Below are 14,870 nucleotides of genomic sequence, written 5' to 3'. Positions count from 1 at the left end.
CTTGCCAGGCCTACCTCCTAAATGTCTCTGGAACCCATCCACTCCCCTGAATTACCACAGCAGCCCGTCATCCACATCCCTGCCCCCAACCTGCTCTTTACACTGCAGCTAGACTCATCTTTCTAAAGCCCAAAAGAGCTTAGGTCATACACACCCTTAAAAACTTCCCTCTGGTGTCAAGATTAAGGCCTATAATGTTCTCTATGTTCTGGCCCCAGGTCCATTCTCGCCAGTCATCTCTTGCCACCTCTGTCCTCTCACTCTCCAGTCCAGCCATCTGTACTTACACATGTGCAATATTTCCTGCACTTTCCAGCTTTGCATATGCTGTTCCTTCTATCAGGAACTCTTCTCTCCTAGAAAATATCTACTTCTTTTTAGAACTTGGCTCAGTCTTCATCTTCTCTAGGAAGCTTTGCCTGAACCCCTGCCCCATAAGAGTCAGATGCACCCTCCCTTCTGTCCCCACAGCTTCCTAGGCTTCCGTCTATTATAGCACTGAGTGTCATATTTTCATTGATTCATTCACTAGCATCTAGTTTCTAGCTGGCCAAAAATATCTCTTGAAGAAGGATGAGAAGGAAGAAGGGGTAAATATCCGAATCCATCTAGGACAGAGCTGAGTAGGACAGACATGAAGTCTGGAGGGAGTAGGAGAAATCTCTGAAGACTGGGTGATCTGAGAAGGCTTCCTGGAAGAGGAGTGTCTGGAGGCGAGCATAGAAGGACAAGAAGGGCTTAGTTAAGTGGAGAGTAAGATAGGAGAAAGGGGCAGTCAGTTTGTTGATACAAAACCTCAAATACCAAGCGAATGAATTTGGACTTTTTCCTGAGGTCAACAGGGAACTATTAAAGGATTTCAAGCAGATTATAAAGTGATGCTTATAATGAAACCATGATGAAATCTCCACGTTAGAAGGATCTCCATGGTTGTGGTGTGCAGTGCAGAGACCAGTTAAGAGGCTACCCCAGACTCCTTAGGAGAATGATGACAGCCTGCACTGAGGTGGAACATATGGAAGGAGACCAAGAGATGGATTTGAGAACAGCTTAGGATGAAGAATTGACAGGACTTAGCGACTAATTAGTTACAGGAGGGGAAAATGGAGTCAAGAATGCCTCTGAATCTTCCCGCCCACGTGGCCAGCACACTCTAAAGAGGATTCGTTTTTCTCTGGACACAGTACACATTGAAGCTTCAGATGGGACAGAGGGGTAAAGACAGCCATTAAGCAACTGCTTTTCCTGATGCTTAGCAAGGACCAGAGCACATAGCAGGTATGCAGTTAAGATACATTGACTTAAATTGAGGTCATTGTCTTCTTACCACAATAGAGCAGATGTGTTTTTCATTGCTGAAGACTGGGTCAGTCCCAGCTCACTTGTGGGTCAGGATGGGCCTAGAGGCTATGCTGGGAGGAGGAGCGGCCTGAGCAAAGTTCTGGAGGTGTGCATGCCCACAGTATGTAGGACCAGTAGCCTTCTCCACAGACATGAGGTGGACAAGCTGCCCTCTTGAGGACCCAAACTTCATTCTCTGATGGAACATTGGGTGTGTTTCCAGTTTGCCTGCCAAGAAAAAAGGTTTGGTGGCCCTTGCAAACAGAGAACCGGAAGGCCCGAAATGGTTGCTGATTTCCTGAAGTCAGACAGTGACATGCCTGTGGAGTCCAGGCTGACTCCCAGAGCCACTTGGCAGCAGCTCCATAAGGAAGTCAGATAAGAACAGAGGATACCGGCAGCAGTAGACAGCCCACCTCAACGCAAACGGTTAAGAATCCACCCAGGAGATAAGGGCTGGGAAAGCTCTCAGTCTGAAGCCAGCACACAGTAGGTTCTCGGTGTCTCAGAGTAGACAGGTCTTTCTCTGCCTCGAGGGCCCAAACTCCCAGCATCTGGGATGAAGAGCAGCAGAAATGGCCCCTCTGCTGCGAGTCTCTTCCTGCTCGCCCATGCCTCACCTCCCACCAGGCCGGTGGAGCCCACCACACTTCCCTGGGCCCTCCTGGCTTTTGTTCATGCTATTCCTTCTTCCTGGAATATGGTTATGCTCCCCTTCCCCTTTCTCCAGCTTAGATGTCCCTTCCTCACGGAAACCCTGCCTGACGCCCCCAGGCTGGAGTCACCTATATGCTCTCACAGCTCCCATAACTCCTGCTCTCCTAAATCACTGCAATGATCACCTGATGATGGCACCCTGATAAAGTGTGTGCTGGCACCTCACCTGTTGAGCTCTGGCTTCACGGCTCTTTAGCGTGCCATGCTCCCTCCCTCCCTGGGTCATCACAGCCTCTCTTCCCTCAGCCCAGAAGGCCCACTCTTCTCATCTTGTCCGAGCAGCACAAGCTCATTCCTCTTGGCTCAAGACAAAGGTCACTTCCTCAGAAGCCATCCTCGACCGCCACCCCATACCGAGCTGGTGTCCCCTGAGATAAGCTCCCTTAACCCCTCGACTTTCCCCTTGGCCATTGCAATTGTATTTCCCTATCATTCCTTTTTCTACGTGTGACAGTGAGTCACAGTGGTTAAGAGCATGAACCTGGAACCAGACTGCCTGATTCACATCCCAGCTTTGCCACTTATCAGCTCTGTGTCCTTGGGACAGTCCCTTGACCTCTCTGCACCTCAGTTTCCTCCTCGGTAAAGGGAGGATAATAAAATTACCTACTCCATTGGGCTGAGGTGAAGTTTAAATTCCTAATGGACATACAGCCATAAGGCAGTCACTGGGCCTGTTCAGACACCCTCGTTGTCCCTTCCTTTGAGCATAAGGCAGGACTGAACTTTCCCACTACCTTTGAAGTCCAACATGGACACACAACTTGCTTTGGCCAAGGAAACGTAAGCCGATGGATGTGTGCCACTTTCAGGAGGAAGCCTTAGGGGACACTGCAATTTGCTATATCGCCTTGTCCTGTCCTTCCCTCAGCCTGGGTCCCAGAGTGAGGAGGATGTGCTGCGTACCACCTGCTGACTCATAATGAACATGTGATATGAATGAGAAACAAGTCTTTGTTGTTTTAAGGCATGAAAATATTGAGGTTGTTTGTTACTGCAACATACCTCTCCTATCCTGACTGAAAGGAGCATTTAGAATAGGGCCTAGCAGAGAGTAAGCTCTATATAAGGGTTACCTATTACTATTGTATTTAATGTGTCTGCCTGCTAGACTCCGAGAGCGAGGCCCAGCTTTCTGTGGTAGCCCAGCTCCTAGTGCAGTGCCCAGCACACAACATTTGCTCAGTAAAATACTTGGTGACCTACCTAATGGCTGACGATCAGGCAGAAGCCCTGCCGAGAGTACACACACCCCCACCTGGCCAGGCCCCCACCGGTGCATGACAAGGATCCAGGTATGCCTAGAACCGCCCCTGTGCACTGCCATAAATCCCAATGGCCCAGTTTCTTTTGAACAGCCCCTGGAGTTCTTCCATCTTAGCAACGCCTGTCAGTTGTGATGGAATAATCTGGTCTTGCCAAGGCTGCGGTCTGGCCCATCCGCTGAGGCTCCCTTGTGGATATTCCTCCTGGCCTGGCACAGTGGGCGGTCTTTCCCCTGGCATTTATTTGCCAAGAAGTTCCAGGTGGTTTTATTTCACTCAGCAAACCCAAACCACTCTGCATCTGAGAAAATTCTAGATTCTGATAAAAGGAATGTAGCGGCATCTTGTTCAATCTCCATTCGGTAAATACCATCCCAGGAGACACCAGTCCCTGCTTACATGCCTCTGTTGATGGGGACCTCAACCTAAAGAGTTTTAGCCCCACCATGGAGTAATTCTGACTGCTGAAGTCTTCCTAGTGGATCTACATGTCTGGAATCTCATCCTAGTCCCAGGGGACGTGCACCATACAGATAACGGCTCTTTTCTCTGGCCTGTGACACTCTATAAGGCTGGGATATCATACTCTTCAGTCACCCTTATCCCCTCTTCTTCTCCAAAATAGTCTCGACTTTCTCCTTTCCCTGGATTTTTTTCTTTATCTTTGAGATTTTATGAGGAAACTCCCTGAATTTCCCATTTGAGGGATTTTTTGTTTGAGTATATTTTGTCCTCAAAATATGGGCTGGCCTTCCAAGAGGTCACTACCCAGCAGGTGGGGGTACTAGAAGACAAAGCCTCAATATGCCTCCCGTGATCTGTTCTTTTGCTGAAACTATTCATCTTCAACTCAAATGCAGCCACAGAGAACTCTTATGCAAGATATTAGTAGTTGCTCCTTTAGGAAAGGTGTAGAAGGTCTCTAGAAAGGCTGTAACTCACAGAAAATTTGGATGGCATTCAAGCTACAGCCCTGACATTACTTTTGTGTGATTCTAGGTTAATCCCTTCATTTCTTAGGACCTTAGTTTCTCAATCTCCTCACAAGAAGGAAGCTGTGCTTAGCGATCTGTAAATGTCCTCCTGGCTCTATCAACCACCCACTTCTTAGTGTGAATTAGCACCTCAGCAATGATTAAGTCTCCCAATGGACCAGTCACTCACTGGTCTTAGTTGCAAGTAACAAAAACTAACTCCTGCAAACTTGAGAAAGAAGAAGGAGTGAGGGGGGGAAAAAAAGAAGAAAGATGATGGGGAGAGAGAGAGACAGGTGGAGAAGGATTTATTAAGAAGCTTTTGCGTAACCCATAGAATTAAGGGAAGACTAAAGAATAAAGCTCGTAAAGTGAGCAGAAGCCAGGGGAAAGTAAAAAGGCAGAACCACAGCCAAGGCCATTCCCGCCGAAAAGCCTGGTTAGTTAGGACATCCCGACTGTACCTACTGGGATAAATTGGAAACTATTGGCCATTTCTTCTTTCTTGAAAATTTTCCTTCTCTAGATTTCTGGGACACTGCTCATTCCAGTTCTCCCACTGTCTTCTTCATAGGCCACTTTTTTTTCTGATATCTAAGTATATTCAGTTCTCCAAGGTTCTGTCTTCGACCTTGTGGCTGAGCCAGGGTTCACATCCAGAGCTGGCATACGCCTCCAAAGCCGCTGTCCTCTCTTTTTGGTGCCTGATCTTTGGCAAGCTGCTTTTTGGTGCCCGATCTTTGGCAAGCTGTTTCGGCTTCCTGAGCTCAGTCTCCTCATTGATAAACTGGAGGTCTGATCCATCCCTAATGAGCTGGTGAGATTTGGAGAGCGCTAGGACAGAGGTGCTCAGGACACCAGCCTTGCCGCCAGCTTTGTGCTCCTTGATGGGGGGTGGGATAAGAGCGAGGCACTTCCTGCTCTTCCTGTTCTCTCATCCTTATTAGTGCCACTTCTTTTACAGCTAGGATGCAGAGCTGACTTCCGTGGACCACCCTAGCCTTAGCCATTGTGTTCGAAGGGGGCTACCACTGAGTGGGTATGTATGTGAGTGTGGTGTCTCGCTGTGTTCTTCTTTGCATTTTAGCTAAGAACCCCCCATGATGGAAGCTGTGAACAGAGGTGAGACACCCCAAGTCTTAACTACACTTTCCCCTTCCACCTGTGGTCCCCGAGGCTCTCCTGCCCTTCATGAAGGCCACTTATGCCATCATCAGGCTAAGTGGACATTTTCCTGGAGGGGGAGGAGGGCAAAGGAGCAGGGTCTTTTGGGTAGGTTTCAAAGAGCCTCTGGCTTTATTATGACCCATCCTCTCCTCTTCCCCTTCTCATCCTGAAGAGCCCACCCTCCTCCTCATCAGGGGGAAATTATACCAGGTTCTAATGGGGGATTGAAGGGAAAGCGTCCCCTCTATTCATCCCAGTGGCTGAACGGACCTCTTCAGCATCCATTGTGCCCACCCTGCCGCCTCCACCTCAATTGCGATCAGGTGGTCTGGTGTGACCCCCTCCCTCTGGCCCCGGACAGGAATGGGCTCAGGCATTGGGCTGGCCCACAGAGTTCTCCACCCACCCTCTCAAGGGGCTTTTGTTGAATAAAAATAGCACCCGCCACTCAGCCACTTTAAACCAAGGCCAAGGCACTTGAATGTGAAAATGGGGCCCAGGCGCTAGGAGTGCAGGGACAATGGCTGCCCTCAATTAGCTCACTGAGGTGCCCCAAATGGACTCAAGGAGGGGCCCCAACCACAGCCCATTCATGCATATTTATCACAAGCTGCTGCACATTGGCTTGCATGGTTCCCATGGCAGCGCTGGGGAAGGGCTAAGGGAAGAGGGGCCAGAGGTTCCCAGGGCCCTGCAGGATTGTGGCTCAGTGATGCTCTGGGTTTCACCCCAGCAGATTAGAAACTGCCCCCAACCCCATGTACCCCTGCCTTTACTTGACCCTTAGGCTCATGAGCCAGCACAACTTGGAAATCCTAGAATATTAGAGAAAAAGAACCTTGAAGAGTGATGAGCGCACCCACTTGACAAGCAGAAAAGTTGAGGCCCAGAGCAGTGAATAACAAGCTTTTTCATTTTTTCAATTTACATCTAGAATGGGAGGACGTCGGCAATAATACAAGCATTTATTGAAGGTTTACTAAGTGTGAGAATCTAGGCTAAGTGCTCTCAACTGTCCTATCAATGCTATGAGATAAATGCTGTATTGTCTTCACTTGAGAAAACCGAAGCTCAGGAGACAGTGGGTAATTTTTCCAAGATCACGCAGTTGGTATAAGTAGCAGAGCTGGGATACTAATTAAGGTAGCCACTCTCCACAGCCCGGCACCTGGCCATTGGTTAGGAAGTTAGGTTGGGAGCTCTGCTATTTGGTCATCAGCTGCTGGTTGCCGGGCACACTGTGCTGGGTGCCAAGTTCAAGTCATCTCATTGGATATGAATAATGTCATGTGAGAGCTAAATCTGACAGACGTGGAGACTGAGGTCCAGAGAGACGTAGCGCCCTACCACAGGCCACTCACAGAGCTAATAAGCAGCAGAGCCAAGATAGCAGCCATGCATTATGGTGGCTCAGGGTGGGAGGGGGTCCCCAGCTTGTTCTATGGCACTTATTTCCTTCTTATCTGGAGCTCTTGGAAAGGAAGGCAACCTCAGCCTCCAGATTCTGCCGGGCTGTGGGGAATCTTAGTGGTTCCCCCATGAGAGCCTTTGTGGAGGGGGTTATGGTGGGGCCTCCCTTACAACGTCCTCCTAAAGAGCCTATCTGAGGTCCTAGCAAGAGTCTCCTCATGACTCCACAGCAGAGCTCCAAGGTTGCCCTCTCTCTAGGGAGTCAAGCTCTTCCAAGGAACTCCTAGCACTAGCCAGAGAAGGCAGGCACAGCTGCCTCCCCAGTACAGCATGGCAGCTGTGGCAGTGAGGGCCCCTGGTCCCTTCCAATCTGTGCCATCTTAATGTTTTCTGTCCCAGTGTGCTGGCCTAGCTTACTGTCCTCCCATCCCCAGTGCCCCCCATGCAAGCCCTCTGGCTCAGGTTCTTTCTCCCGCTTGGAATGCAAAGTGAGATGTAATGAGTTCAGGCCAGTTAACTGGAGTTTCAGTCATTGGCTTGGGCTGAGTTGGGTTGCATTGGTTGTGTTTGATGTGTGGCATGTTGAAATGAGATGAGTTGAATCCCATGGCATTGAGTTGAGCTGAGTTGAGCTAAAGAAAGTTCAGTTGAATAGAGTAAAATTAACTGAAGAAGCGATATGGGCAAGCCTCAAGCTAGTAACCTCCAAGGAACCCTCTAATTCTGAAAAACTAGCATCCCAAGAATCAAGAGTCCCCAGAAGCAGAGAGGATGCCCTCTCCATTCTATCCCTCATTTGCTGTTGGAAATGACTCCTTCTTGGGCTGGAAAGTGGACATGGGCCTCTGGGACAGTTGCCTCATTTTTATCAGTAGCTCCCTTCAGGACTGGAGGAGCAAATGATGGTGGTATCTGGTAGAAGTCACCGTAAATCCTTAAACTCCTCAACTTTCAGGAGCATAGATACACGGGAATCTGAGACTCCTCCAGCAACAGAACAATAAACTCACAAGTCATCAGGTCTGATATTCCTCCCTACTGCACATTGTCCCTAAAGCCAGGGCCTCTCCACAGCTCCCCTGATGGGGCCACCAGCCTCTGCTCAGGTACCAGAGCAGGATACCCACCACCTCAAGAGAGCACAGTGTCCCCTAGCAGTAAAGAAGTCTGAGTACCAGGGCACACAGGCCAGGCTCCTTGGTTTACTGCCACTGTGACCTGGGGCAAATCACTTTCACTTTCTGGGATTTTTGTGAGGATAGAGTTTTGTGGGAATGAATGAGACGAACTGTGTAGAATACTGAACACAATACCCAGCATTCAGTGAAGCTTTCATCAAAGGTAGTTTCTATCACCATCGCTGATCCTCTTGCCCCTAACTATTACTATTATTGTTGACAATACTGGTCATTGTTTACCAGTACGTCAGAAAACACTTCATTTCTAGCCCACATGGAGCCCCCAGCCTCATTCTCTCACCTCTTTCCTTCCTTACACAGTCCCCTCTCTGCTTCACTCAGATGCCAGCACTCAGGCAGCTAACTCCTTCTGCTCAGGGACTGACTGGTTCTAGTCCTGGACACTGCTTTGGGGAATGACCTTGAACATCCCTTCTCCAGTCCTCAGTCTGTATAGCTATACAGTGGAGGATCAGGCTAAATTGTTTTGGAGATGAACTCGGCTCGGACACTCCCCAGCCACGTGTCTGAGCCCCATGTTCCTCCCTCTGTCTGCTGGGTAGAAATCTCTGCATTGTCCCCTGCCCTTTCTGGTCAGTCCTAAGAACCACCTCTGATGAGGATTTGCATCAATATTCTGAACCTTCCACATTTTCAATTCCCAGGGAATAGGGCCAGACCCAGCACCACATCCACACCCACAGAGGCTCACACTCAAGGCTGGACTTGGCATCGCTGTTAACTTTCACTCCATGGGAGTCAGGTAGGTACAAGGTTCCCCCAAGGCCAACAAGCAGACCAAAAGCGAAAATCAGACCTCAAATCCAGGTCTCCTGACTTACAGTCCAATCTCCTCTCTCTGTCAGCAGTCCATTCATCCAATATGCAATGATGGAGCACCGACTGTGTACCAAGCACTGCTAAGCACTGGGAATATCAAGGTGAGAGGAACTTGGCCCATGGCATTGGGAAATTTCAATAAAGCCCTTGGAAAGAGATTTGGTCATTCATTCATTCACCAAATACAACATAAGCACCTACTTTGGTCAGGTCAAAAGACCAGCTCAGATCCAAAGCCCAGCCCCACTCCTCCCGTGGCCTGGCCCCAGTGCTGGGGATGAGGCGTTTTTTTTCACCGCCTCCCGAAGGGACTGGCAGGCATGAGCTCATGTCTGCAGAGCCCCGTGGCTCTGAGAGCAGGCTCCGAGCACAAGGCCTCCTTGTGATTTCGAGAGAGATGTGGCGGGGGCTGCCAGCCCACGAAGCCCTGGGCACTGTGTGGCTGTCAGCAGACCCTACCGCGACCCAGGGTGCTGGGCTTTGATATGGCATTAATGCGCTAATATCTTAATCCGGCCACCACCCACCAGCTGCCTGGCCACACAGCAGGGCCCTGGGGATGGGGTTTCCAAATTACATTATTGAATGTTTACCTAGTGAGCTGTCCAAAGAGTGTTTAACACCAGCTGAAGGGAGCGCATGTGCACAGGACGGCTTCACACCCACAGCCCTCACGCATACCACACTCGCTCACACGCCTGCCTGCTGGGACTCACAGACACAGGCATTCACAGAGACAGACATACTGCAGCTCCCTCGGAAACATGTGTGCCTGCACACATGCACACACACACACACCCCACAGCTCACAGACAATGTACATCCCACACATAGACTCACCACTTACACACGCACATACATTCCACATGCGTTGACACAGCCCTCACATGCTGCCACACCAGGACACCTGCTTTTCCTCATCTCACATGGTCATCTCCAAGGAGACTCCTGTAGGTTGATCATGGGACGGGTCAGCAGCAGGATGTTTTCCCTGAGCATGCCCTAGAAAGTCACAGCTGCCAGGCCTCTCCAGGCTCCCTGGCCCCAATTTCCAAGTTCAGGCACACCCCAGCCCTTGCTGATGGTGCTATTAATATGGCCATGGCCGTAGCACCAGTCAGGGAAAGTAGGGTGGACTTCACATCTGGCCCTGCCCTCCTCCTGAGATCCTCCTCCACACACCCCCTCTCACCCCAGTCACTTCTTGCCCCTGCCAAGCAGATCCCCCCTTCCAAGCCTTTCTAAATGCTGTTCTCTCTCCCTGGACATCCTCCTCATCTTACATCTTCCGGTCCAAACTATTCGCTTCAAGGCGAGCTCACATCCCCTCTCTAGAAAGCTCTGTTTGTTCCAGCCAGCAGAGAAGAGGCCACTCTCCTCTGTGGTCCCTCATATTGGGCCCTGACAAGGCTCAGAGCAGATAGTGTTTTGACATGAAGATGGTAACAAGGCCTACATCATAAAATAATTCCAAGTCAAGACAAGTAATATGAAGGAAACCAACAAGAGGGTGACCAGCGAAGGCCACTCTGAGAAGGTGACATTTGTGAGAAGGAGTTAACCTCAGGAAGAATGAGAGACAACCATTCTAGACAGGGACAACAGCATGTGCAAAGACCCTGAGGAGGAATATCCCTTGGTATGCTACAGGAACTGAGCCAGTCAGGCTGGAGCATGATGAACGAAGGTTAAAAAGGCACAAGTGAAGTTGGGGAGGTTAACAGGGTAGGGTCATTCAGGACCTTCTAGGTCAAGGACGGAAATCTGGATTTTATTTAAGTGCAATGAAAAGTTTTAAGATGAAGAGCAATGTGATTTGATTTATATTTTAAGAAAATCCCTCCAACAGCTGTGTGGAGAATGGATTATAGGTGGGGCGAGAGGGGAAGCAAGGAGACCTCCTGGAAGGCCATTAATCCAGAAGGGGAGGCAGAAAGGTAGACAAATTCAAAAGGTATTCTGGAGAAGCACTGACAGGACTCACAGATGGATCGGCTGTGGGGGAGGAGGAGGAACCAAGGATCATGCCCAGGTTCTGGATCTCGAAACTGGGTGGATGATGGTGCCACTTACAGGCAGCAAATCTGAGGGGGCCTGGAGAGCCTAGGATGCCCTGCTCTTATCGGCCGCACATGTCACATGAGATCCCCCACTACCAAGAAACTTAAACAAGCCTGGTGCTGGAACTCAGATTTGCTGCCTTTCCCCCGACAGGCCTGGGGCCTTCCAGCCTCCCTGCCAAGAGCCGATCTCAGGAAAGAATAAGCTACTCATCAAATGCCACTTTCTTCCAGGAAATTCCCCCAGGACCTTTACCCCTTGGGAATTTGCATACTGCTGGTATTTAAGAACATGGAGTCTGGAGCCAGATTGCCTGGGTTCAAATCCCAGCTCCGCTACTTCCTGGCTTTGTGACCCCAGGCAAGCTATTTACCTTCTCTGTGCCTCCATTTCCTCATAAAACATGGGATAATAAAAGCACCTACTTTACAGGTGTGTGAGGTTCAAACAAGTGCAATGCTTTGCTCTTACAGTGCTTAGAAGAGCACCTGGCACAGATTAGGCATTCAGAAAGGTTGCCAAGTGCTATTAAATAATGCCAACACTGTGGTTGCAGGCTGCCTTCATTTGTTAGGGAACCAAGCGTCCCAGTGGCCAGAACGCTGGCCTTTGCAAGTAGTCTCTTCCACTTAGTAGCTGTATGGCTTTGGGCAAGGTGTCTTTGATGGTAAAATGCTTTCTGCCCCACCTGCTTCCTAGGCTGGGATGAGGACCCAGGGAGATGGTGGAAGGGTGGAGACCTGATGTGGAGAAGTGCTATGCCTGCCACATGAGAGGGTAAGTCAGTAACCGTCCTGGAAGGCGAATCTGCAGGAAAAGACTGTGGGGCTCAGAGCTCTGGGCGGGCTCAGGTGAGGCTCTCTCTCTGCTGAGATTCTTCCAGAGTCCAGGGCCAAGCCTCATTGTCTTTCAGAAATAGTAACAATGACATTCAGAATGCTTCTCTTTCTTCACGAGAACTTGGCAGGATGCTGTCATACCCTGTAGTCTTCTTTGATGCTCATAGCCGTGAGGGCAGGTTGGGGAGCAGCCTCTGCATTTGCGGATGAAGACACCGGTGGGGTGGGGGATGTTGACAGTCCTGCAGAGCTCATGGCAGAAGCCCGAAACACCTCCCCAACCAGGCTGCCTTCACCCCCACCACCCCTGCCCTTGTGGGGCTCTTTCTTTCCCAAACTCTGGTTTCGGTTTGAAATTCCCCGCTTGCTTTCTTGACTTCTTCCACATCTTCACTTTCTTCTGAAGAAACTACTCAGAGAGGTTGCCGAGACCGCAGACCTGGAATTCCAGGGTCAGGATCCCCGGCCTCCTCCTCCGTGGGTGCCCATCCTGGCCCAGCCTTTTCCGGAAGTGCCTGGGTGGTGCCTGCTCCCCGCAGTTTTCCACAATCGGAGTCTCGCTGTCATTTATCTCTCAGGAGTTTACCGGACTTCAGACAATTCCAGTTTAGCCCTTGGAAGAGAAAGTCAAAAAAGAAATGAAAAAAAAGAAGAAAACAATTTCCCTACCCACCCCCAGCCACACATTTTTATAACCTGCTCCAAACTCATCTGCTATAAATGATTTAATTTTGAACGTTTTACAAGCAACTTGCCCTTAACATGGATGGGAATAGATGGGATACGACGGGGTCTCTCAAGAGACTGACTGAATCCCAAGAAGTAATACAGCCCACGCAGACCTCTAGACACAGCCCCCCTCCCGCCATGCCCAGAATGTTCCAGGCTCTGAGAGGGTAGGCAGAGTCCTGGGCTAGGGGTCAGATGGCCCAGACTCCAGCTCTGAATCTGCCTTTCTCTGGATCTCAGTTTCTCCGTCTATAGAACAGAAATCTGGACTGGATGATCTTTAAGGACTTGTCCTACCTTAAGGGACATGGTGTCTGGGAGTTAAGACAAAAACCTGGAGGCCAGTGGGAATGGGAATGAACAAGTCCACGCTGAGCAAATTGGGTGTGAAACACCCAGAGAAAAATCACACGGGGCCCCGGATCGGATTAGGGCCTACAGGGAGGGAAGATGGCAAATCGATTGTCACTTCCTTGCTTAAAACTCTGCAATGGCTCCCCATTGCTCTCAGGCAGAATAGGTACAAACTCTTTATCCTGAAAGTACCTCTCCAGCACTCACCTCCATCCCACATCTCACCTTGCGCTTTGTGGGCCTGAAACACCAAAGTGCTTAGTTTCATTCCATCATGTTTCCTTCTGCACACTTGCCCATACCACCCAGTTGACCTGGAACACCCACCCCCCACCCTCACCCCCCCACACACACACAATACACCAGTTTCCCCTCCTGTGAAACCCTGTTCTCTTCTCAGGATTCATTCAGGCACTACCACCTGTGGGAGGCTTTGGGGTCCCCAGGCTGAGCTCCACAGTCCAGCATTTATCTCCCAGTGCATGGCCTGGGAGAGAGTAAGTACCCAGTGAATGTGTGTGAAGGAGTGTGGTCACGGGAGAGAAGAGGAGAAGGCATTTCAGACAGTCAACACACAGAGACAGGGACATACAGGGAGAGTGAGCAAGGGGGCAGGGAAGGTAGATTAAAGTGAGGCCCTCTGCTCCCACCATGTCCCCGTTTTATAGATGTTTGAACTGAATAACCCGGCCCAACATCACACAGATTAAAGTGAGGCCCTCTGCTCCCACCATGTCCCCCTTTTGAACTGAATAACCTGGCCCAACATCACACCGCTAGGCAAGTTTGAGAACTGGGATGCTAGCTCCAAAGACTGTATTCTTTCTCCTCCCACGAAAAGACAGAAAGTGAAGGTGGGAATCAAAATCACAGAGTTTTAGGATGATCTAGTAAAAGCACGTTCTTTAACCCAAGTAGACTATGTTAGTTGACAGTGAAGGAGAGAGGTAGTCCCATTCGACAGATGGAGAGGTGGAGGCCCAGGGAAGTCAGGCAATTTGCCGTGACCACACTGCATGCCAGGGCAAAGGGCAGCATTTCAGGGAAGAGGAATGCTTTCAAATAACACTGACATCTAAAAATAGTGCCTGGCTTGGCCTGGCTGACTCAAGGGGTCAGGTTTTATGGCTGCCCCCATCTGCTTTTCCGAGATGCTGCAGCTCACCCTGCTCTAGTTATAGTTTTTCCATGAGCTTGTCTCAGATTTCTCTGTCCCAGTGGTGAGCCCATGGGTCAGTGCCTAATTTTCCAACGTTTATCTTTCCCATTTACAATTTCCCCATGTAAACCATCAACTCCTTTGGTTCCCTGTGTTTCCGACTCCAAGCCTAGAATTAGGGACAACTAGGCACACAGCACTCCCACACTTCTCAGAAAGCCCTAGTGCCATGTGTAAGGGCCATACCATCAGGACCGGGCGACACTCCCCTGTCTGTGTGCCACCAGCCCACATTGTCAGTTCCCATCCTCTCCACTGTTCCTACAGCTCCAGGGTCTGTTGCCTCTGTTCTCATATCCGGTCACTCCTCTGCAGGCCAGCTCCAGTTTGAGCTTTATACTATGTGCTCAGGAAACAACTGTGAACATGGTGCCCTCCCTGCCTCCGCAGCACCCAGAGAGGACTGACTGCTATCTCTTCACATGCAGAAAGCAGAGGTGTGGGGAAGTTGGTGGGTTCAACTGAGCCAAGTTAACTTGGAGGCTCTGACAGATATGTCTACTCTGCACCTTGGATAGGAGGGTCTGAATCAGCAAAGAGGCCTGGGGTGTTGTAGCCCTGGCGGTCTCAGTCCACGGTTTACCCAAACCCTGACCCCAGCGGGGGTCTTGATGGCAAATTCCAGGTCTGGGTTTCATCTCCTCTTAGATCTGTCCCTAGTGGTTTCCTGTGTGATTGCTTCATCTCCCCAGAGCCCATCATAGGGTCTGCACAGAGAAGGTACAGGTACAACTCAACACGTGGATTTGAGTTGAATAGAAATCCTAGCTATGTTT

Source organism: Pteropus alecto, unplaced genomic scaffold (assembly GCF_000325575.1).
Source record: "Pteropus alecto unplaced genomic scaffold, ASM32557v1 scaffold25, whole genome shotgun sequence".
NCBI lineage: Eukaryota > Metazoa > Chordata > Mammalia > Chiroptera > Pteropodidae > Pteropus > Pteropus alecto.
The sequence above is the reverse complement of the archived record's forward strand: the minus strand, read 5'-3'. Positions refer to the sequence as shown.